Raw genomic sequence first — 8,795 nt, 5'->3', positions numbered from 1 at the left:
AAAGTGCATATCTCTGTCTTGTGACTGGTCTGAAACTGCAAACTCTAAAAGTTCTTGTTTTCTCACTCTCCCCTTTCCTTATTCTCTTTCCTAATTGCACTTTCCACCTCTTTCTCTGCTCCCTTTTCTCTTGAGTAACTGTTGCTGATGGAATCCATATTGTCTTCCATTTTGAGCACCATGTACATGGTGACTTTAAAACCTTCCATCTCTCAAATGTGTATCTCCAGTTCTGGCTGCTCCAGTGACATTAACGCTCAGAATTTTTAACTATTTATACATCAAGGTCATAAAGCCTGGAAAGATCCTTATCCCCCAAATCATGCTTAGCATGCTTCCTCTCAAATAATAACTCTCCCATTCCCACAGATTGAAACTTTAATTGTCTCGGAGTCTTCTCTTTTGTACTAAATCCATTGATGTAACCTAAGCTAATCTCTTCTCACCCTTTCACATCTAACACTCAAATCATTCTCATTCTCTCCAAGACTGTCTTCATAGACTCTGCCTTCTTATATCCACCATATTCTCACATCATATTCGTCTCTGGGCATGAGAAAAGTCACTTCAAGGAAACAAACTTGAATCTGATCATTCAGTTCAAAGGCCACCATGACCCTGTCTGTTAAATGTTCTGTAAACTTGTAGTCAACTAAATTCTTACTATTACTTTTACCTCATATTGAGTTTTAAAACAATATACCTCCAAAATGGCTGATGAAAATCAATTGAAGGTGAGAGTTCTCTTGCTGGATTTAAAATCGCTGTCTCTCTAACTTCTCTCACCCCTGCAATTTGCCCTACAATTCTATTATTTTGTCCTATTACCTGGTGGGACATATCATATTACTGCCTAAAGAGATCTTTGGATTTTTTTTTCAATTTACTTAGCATACTCTCAATTATGTTCCTGGTTCTCTTCCTTACCATCTTTAGGCCTGTGGCCACATGTCATCATTTTAAAGGGGACCCTTCTCTTTTCTAAGCTTCACTCTCTTTGCCCCCATGTCACTATAGTGTGGTTACCAGAGGCTTTTTTAAAATTTATTTTTATTGGATATTTTACGTATTTACGTGACAATTTTTATCACCTTTCCCACCTCCCATCCTCCTTCCTCTGCTTCTATGAAGATTCTCCCACTCCCACCCTCCCACTCCAACCTCAACACCCTGCTATTACCCTACACTGGGGAAATGAGCCTTCACACGACCAAGGCTTCTGCTATTGATGCCAGACAATGCCATCCTCTGCTATATATGCAGCTGGAGCCATGGATCCTTCCATGTGTATTCTTTGGCTGGTGGTTTAGTCCCTGGGAGCTCTGAGGGGTCTGGTTGGTTGTTACTGTTATTCTTCCTATGGGGTTGCAAACCCCTTCAACTACTTCGTCCTTCCCCTAAACACTCCATTGGGATCCCTGTGCTCAGTCTGATGGTTGGCTGAGAGCCTGGTCAGGCTCTGTCAGAGCCTCTCAGGGGTCAGCTATTCCAGGCTCCTGTCTGCAAGCGCTTCTTGACATCAGCAATAATGACTGGGTTTGGTGGCTGCATATGGGATAAATCCCCAGGTGGGACAGTCTCTGGATGACCTTTCCTTCAGTCCCTGCTCCAGAGGCTTTTAACTGCTCCTTCCTTCCCTTTTTCTCCACACCTCTTCTTTACTTGCCTCCTCTATACAGTTTTCCTTTTCTTCTACATTTCTTTATCACTGTCTTGTAAAAAAAAAGAGATCTCTTACAAATGTGAAAATAAAACACCATTAAATACATACTTGAAGAGGGAGTGAACAGTATAAACCATGTAACTAGTTCTTTCAGTTTCTTCAAGAATTCACAATTACATTGTTACAGTATGTTAACACTGAATATGGGTCTTTTTTTATTTGAAAACTTTATGAATGTGTATTTGTTGTATTGACTGAGTTTTTATAATGACATTTTTGTTCATGCATACCATGTGATTTGATTGGTCAGTTTCAGTTCTTTTTTGCTTTCCTTCATTTCCATTCCTGCTTGTCATCCTGAATTATATTCCTTATCTACTTTGTGTCATATATGTGCATGTATGTTTGTATGCATATCTGCATACATATACACTTAGCAATGATCATCCCTAATTCCATAATTTACTTGTAAATGACAAAATACTGCTCTTTCTGCCTGAATCAAACTCCATGTGTTGTGAATATATACAACACTTTTTCATTCATGTGACCATTTTAAATAGCACTTCAATAAACATGGGCAAATAATTGAATAAGAATTCCCCTAAGTACATATGAATATATCTTATAGAAAACACACTGAAATTAATGTAAATGTCATTTAGTAAACAAGTGTTACAAAGTGACATATACAACCAATTTCCCATTGAGTGATACCTCCTGCTTGTCCATATTGATACTGGCCATATGCTGTCTGAATAGTGCAAGATCTTGCCTTAGGCAGGGTGATCTACAATGGGGGCAAATCAAATGTATTCATGATGAACCACATCATGCTTTTAAACTCCAGTTTAATTGTGTCTTGTGCCTCCATAATACCATCATTCAGTGTTTTTCGTGTGCCTTATTTCTTTTACTGCCACCAGTGCCAATTGGCGACTTGATATCCAAATTCATAATGATGAGTATACAAAGACAGCTTTCAAGCTACCTTAATGTAAACCTCCATCTGAAATACCCAGAAGGGTCTAAGTTGCGTTTGTTGCTGAACCAGCCAAAGTTTTGCTTCTGGTCATGTGTCCTGAGACTAATATGTGATAAAGTGACATATCAAAGTTGTAAAGCTTCTACCTACAAGTACCAGGTCTCTATTTTCTATGAAAAGGAATCATATGTCACTATAGTTTTTCTAAATTTTCCAACTAGTTACTTGTATAATTTGTAAACCCACCTTCAATCATTCCCTTTCAGCATTAGAAAAAATTTAAAGTAGGCTGTTTTAAACTATTTCTGACTAAGACTAACTAAGAATTTTGTGTTTATGTCTGAATTGTCCAATTTTAATCCTAGTCCTCCAATGCCACACCAAAAAGTTCTTTGCACATGAATCTATCTACAGTCTAACAATTTATCTGTAATGAGAATTGTTTTAAGTGTCATCAATCAAACTTATTCTCCTGTCATAAATGCAGAAGACACTTCTTGACATCTTTTCACTTTATGAGAAGGCAACTGGATAGCAAAATCACACAACTATGTAAACAAGTAAACTGGTAAACTGAGACCGTATTTAAACCCAGGCCAATCTAGAGTCCTCTCCTGTTCTCCTGCGCTTCATTGGCATGTTATATTACCAATGTTTGCTAAGCAAATGAAGTACATTACCAATCTTTGTGAAATTCAGTGTCTCTCTCCAGTTATATTTTCCTTTAGTCCCTGAATGAGTTTTGAAAAACAAGAGACAAGTCACTTTAGTGTGTACAAAGAACTACACTTAACTGTGCATTGTAAAGACTCACATTCTTATGACACTGGTTTTGTTGAAAATTGACTGTTTTCATAATGGGCAGATGTATCAATGTGAACAAAAATGTAAAGGGATGCTAGCTAGATTTATTGAGTAATCACCTATCTATTTTCCTATGTTGATCTGGTCAACAAAGAAAACCATATCCCAGGACAATTCTGAAATACATTTGCAAGAAACTGGCTTTTCTGGATGGCTTCTTCCCCTCAATCAGTACTTGGTAGGTATCAGAAAATAGATATTTTCTCAGGAGAGCTCTTGGGATGAGTAGTACCAAGAGAGGAGGAAAAAAAGATGGTGAGTAATTTTTCAGACAAAAGAAAGGAAAGAAGAGATAGGCATGGATCATTGAGATGGAGTAGGAGGAAGAAAATGTGGCAGAAGAGAGAACTTACATTAGCTTAAGAGACATTTATGCAGCTATAAGGCTAAAAGGAATAAAGTGAAGGTGGCTTGTAGAAGGAGAGAAGAAAAACATTGGAGGAAGAAAGGATTGATATGGAAAAATTCTCAGAAACGTTCTTATTATCTTTGACAAGAAGTCTTTTCAAGGTTGGTCCTTCACCCAAATCAGAGAGAGATGAACCTATGCCAGACTTGATGTAACATGCATCTCACAGATCACCACTCACCTCATCCCTTAATTGACTGCCCATTGCCAAGTGTGTATAACCTCCATTGATCTACATTACAACTGAAAAGAAAATTATACAGATTTAAGGTTTAAAAATATAAAGTTAAAAGAATAAGTTTCAGAATCCACAGACTCAGAGCCAAAAACTATAAGAAGCAAGCCCAGGCAAGTCCAGACAGGGTGGGGCCCACCCTACAGCCAAGACTGACAGGCCATAAAGATAAAAAAAGGAATACAGGAACCAGCCCAGGCTTCTAAAATCCTGAACGCCCCAGTCAGCACGTACTCTTCTGCTGTGCTGTAATCTCACTGCCATGTTTGAATGAGCCAATCACTTATAACCGCGCCAGAAATTAGCCAATTGTGTGTAACTGCGCCAAACCCCCTAGCCTTCCCTATACAAACCCCTGACTTTTGAGTTTCGGGGTCGACTCCTCTGTCTCCTGCGTGGGATACGTGTCGGCCCGGAGATCTCTGTAATAGGTCTCCATAATAAACCTCGCCTTTGCTTATTACATCCATAACGGTCTCTCTGTGTCTGGGGTCCGCAATTTCCCGAGACTTGAGTAAGGGTCTCTCTCAGACTGGGATCTTTCACAACCAAATACATAGACTAGGAATCTAAGTGTAAGAGTGTTCATCGAAACTGTTTGTGTAAAGTACAATTTTTCTTTCAGTTGACAGAGACTGAAGATAGAGATAAACAATTGTGTTCTTGGTGGGTATTTCTAAGGCAAAAATGAAAGAAATAGAAAATAGCACACCAATATGGCTAAATGAATTTCTCAAAGGCCTTTTTCATCACTGACAAGTATAGATATGTGGGTCTCAATATGTAGATCATGACCCTTACAGGGTTTTCATATCATATACCCTAAATATATACTTACATTATAATTCATAACAGCAGCAAAATTATAATTACAAAGTAGTATAAAAAATTTTTGGCTGGGGTTACCACAGACATCATGAGGTACTATGTTAAAGGGTCAGCATTAGGAAGGTTGAGAACCACTGATCTAGGGGAAAGCCAATTGAATAGAAATATATTATTCTTTCCATTTTGGTAAGGTGAATTATGTACCCACCAGGGACAGAATTTTAATAGACAGGTAGGGTCATTGAATGTATATGCATCTATTTAATGTGAGTTGTTCACACAAATCATGTAGACTGGACTTGAAAAAAATTATTTGATGAATTTAAAGTATTATCATATTATTATCATTATCACTTCATCCTAGTTGAATCAATATTTTTGTTGTAGTTTACAGGCAGTTACCCTTGTAGTGTGTTCATATTTTGTCTGCCACAACTTGTCTGCCATCTTGGGATGAGTAGAATATTTAAACATGTCATCTCATAGCCCTCTTTCCATTGATAATTATAATTCCTTTTATAAACTCTAGTTATTATCTTAGGTTTAAACACAGTCAAAGCACTGGAATTCACAATACTACAAAAATATTTTGTTTTATATATTGTGGAATACAATATAACAGCAAAATATTCTTTAAATTTTTATGCATTTAGTTCATAAGAATAATGCAATGTACAGGGCATCAATTCCTTTCATTTCCTTTCAAGATCAATTGATAGCACTTTGTAAGGACTACCTCATTAACTGATTCAAACTCATGAGGTAATTTCATAACATGTATATTTAAAGAAACTGAATCATGAAATTGTTTAACACTTCACCAACAGTCATACAAACTAGTTAGAATTCCAGAATTCTACAGTCACCTTTGTCCTACCCCTTAGCTTATGTCCATCTGTATTGAGTCTGTGCCTCCTAATTCTCTGGAAGAAATTACAGTCATGGAGAGCTCTCATCCCTAACCTTCTTCTTCACTTGCAGTCTTTGTGTCTTAGGGATTTCTTCCTTTTACCCTGATGAACCTAATGATATCCAGTGATCATGTGAAATTCTATCAAAGATGTCTTATCTTCACGGCTTTCTGGTGATTCTGTAGCTTCTGGAAGACATTGGTTTCTCTTAGATTCTTTTGGATGTCTCTCAGTGAGTCTGAAAGTGCAATGGAGAAACTAAATTTGAGAGGATCCATGGCAACTACTATCTTTACCATCCCGCCTTCCTAGTGTTTACCAGGTCAGGGTAATAGAAACACACAGTTAAGGAAACCTGGAATTGTACCATACCTGCTAAATCCGCTTCTTGGCTTCAAAGTGTGTCTTATTCAGTCTGGCAGACAGTAGCTGTCCTCTTGGTGAGTGTGACAAAACAGGGTATGATTCAGTGGGGCTGTTAGAAGGAGTAGAGGGAAAATTGGCATCATAGGGAAATGGAGAAATGAGAGCAGGACACTTAGTAGAACTTTCGGGAATAGAGAAAATGTTTGGCGAACAGGCTGTTAAGGTAGAGAACAAGACTATGTGCCTCATAGAAGGGAAATGGAGAGTATGGGAAACAGAATTTGAATTGGTTTTTGTGGTTTGTCTATAGGCAGAATGTTCCATAAACAGAAACTGAACGGGATTTGAACAATAAGAGGGAGGAGAAGCTTGAGGAGGGTGGCGGGGTAGAGAGCCTAATCGTCTAGGAAGCTTTCTTGGCATCTCTTTGGAAGACTGCTCTCCAAGGTTTTCATTTCACCAGTAGCAGTAAGGAACTGAACTGGAACCAAATGTGCTGTCATTATACCTCACAAACCACCCTGCCCTCAGTCTGTGACATCATACCCATTGTGATGACACACACACTCTCTTTGATACAGTGCTTCAGCCTAGTTACCCAAAAGATAGGGCAGGGCCTAGGTGTAAAAGTGATCTTGTCCAGAAGTACTAAGAACAGTATTTATGTTAGTCCTTGTTCTGGGGTGTGATGGAAGTTGCCAGTCTTTTGGTCAGGACTAGTCCCAAGTATACCATAAATTCATGTACTTAGGATATGGGAGTGCCTTATTGAACACAAAACAGGAAAAACTGTTAGAAGTCGGTGCTGTATATCACATGAATCTTTCAAAGGCCTTCCAGCTCATTTTTATCACTGGATAAATAAGTAGATTTGGGATAACCTTGTCCATTATCACAACAGTCCACACTAAGAAGGGAACCACTGCAAGCAGACTTGTCCTTTCTTCCTTCTATCCTTCCTTCCTTCCTTCCTTCCTTCCATTCACCTTCAAATTTTTTATTAGAGTTTATTCATCCTATCCGAAGTCATTGAGTAGCATGTCTAGTTTGTACCTTTTCTTTTCTTTTTAAATTTTATTTTTTTACAGTTCAGATTTTATCCCCCTCCATTCCACACTATTCCATACCTCCTCCCTCATGTCCCCACTAGGATGTCCTCATGGCCCCCAGCTCCCACCCCACCAGACCTCCCCACTTCCATAGGGCCTCCAGTCTCTTAAGGATTAGGTGCATCTTCTCTGAGACCAGGCCTGGCAGTCCTCTGCTGTATATGTATTGGAGACCTCATATCAGCTGGTGTATGCTGCTTGGTCAGTGGGCCAGTGTCTGGGAAATGTCAAAGATCCAGGTTAGTTGAAACTGCTGGTCCTCCTACAGGGTCAACCTCCTCCTCAGCTTCTTCCAGCTTTTCCTTAATTCAAGCACAGGGGTCAGTAGTTTCTGTCCATTGGTTGGATGTAAATATATACATCTGACTCTTTCAGCTGCTTGTCGGGTCTTTCAGAGGGTGGTCATGATAGGGTCCTTTTTGTGAGCACACCACAGCCGCAGCAATATTTTCTGGCCTTGGGGCCTCCTCTTGAGCTGGATCCCAATTTGGGCCTGTCACTGGACCTCCTTATCCTCAGGTGTCTCTCCATTTCCATCCCTGCATCTCTTTCAGACAGGAACAATTATGGGTCAGTTTTGACTTTGGGATGGCAATCCCATCCCTCACTTGATGCCCTGTCTTTCTTCTGGAGGTGAGCTCAACAAGTTCCCTCCTCACACTGTAAGGCACTTCATCTAAGGTCCCTCCAGTTAAGTCCTAAGAGTCTCTCACTTCCTAGGTCTCTGGTACATTCTGAAGGGTCCCCCCCACACACCTTCTTCTACTCCCCAAGGTTGCCTGTTTCCATTCTTTCTGCTGGCCCTCGGGGCTTCAGTCCTGTTCCCCCCACATAATACCTGCTCCTTTCCCCCTCTTTCCCTCCTTGTCCCCTTTCCCACCTAATTCCCTCTCTCCACACTCCTATGATTGCTTCTTCTCCCTCCCAATTAGGATTGAAGCATCCTCAACTGGGCTGCTCAGTTTGTTAACCCTTTTAGTTCTGTGTATTGTATGCTGGGTATTCTGTAGTTTTTGGCTAATATCCACTTATTAGTGAGTACATACCATGCATGTCCTTATGGATCTTAGTTACCTTACCCAGGATCATATTTTCTTTTTTTTTCCTCCATCTTTATTAACTTGGGTATTTCTTATTTACATTTCGATTGTTATTCCCTTTCCTGGTTTCCGGGCCAACATCCCCCTAACCCCTCCTGTTCTATATGGGTGTTTCCCTCCCTATCCTCCCCCATTACTGCCCTGCCCCCAACAATTACATTCACTGGGGGTTCAGTCTTGGCAGGACCAAGGGCTTCCCCTTCCACTGGTGCTCTTACTAGGCTACTCATTGCTACCTATGCAGTTGGAGCCCAGGGTCAGTCCATGTATGGTCTTTGGAGAAAAAGTTAACAGTGGTTCTTCTCAGAGCTTAACAAGAAAACTA

The 8,795-nt window shown here is 39.8% G+C and overlaps 1 long non-coding RNA gene across 1 annotated transcript; it reads right to left on the bottom strand.

Moving 5' to 3' along the window:
- Window positions 1–5,747: 5,747 nt before the first annotated feature.
- On the bottom strand, window positions 5,748–7,233 carry LOC120098196 (uncharacterized). The gene is made up of 2 exons (XR_005496274.2): window positions 6,268–7,233; window positions 5,748–6,133 (listed from the first exon to the last, which is right to left on the bottom strand). It is a non-coding gene; the product is annotated as an uncharacterized LOC120098196 (long non-coding RNA).
- Between the last annotated feature and the right edge of the window lie 1,562 nt (window positions 7,234–8,795).

The sequence above is a fragment of the Rattus norvegicus genome, chromosome 18 (assembly GCF_036323735.1).
Source record: "Rattus norvegicus strain BN/NHsdMcwi chromosome 18, GRCr8, whole genome shotgun sequence".
In the NCBI taxonomy this organism is placed as follows: domain Eukaryota; kingdom Metazoa; phylum Chordata; class Mammalia; order Rodentia; family Muridae; genus Rattus; species Rattus norvegicus.
The sequence above is the reverse complement of the archived record's forward strand: the minus strand, read 5'-3'. Positions and strand labels throughout refer to the sequence as shown.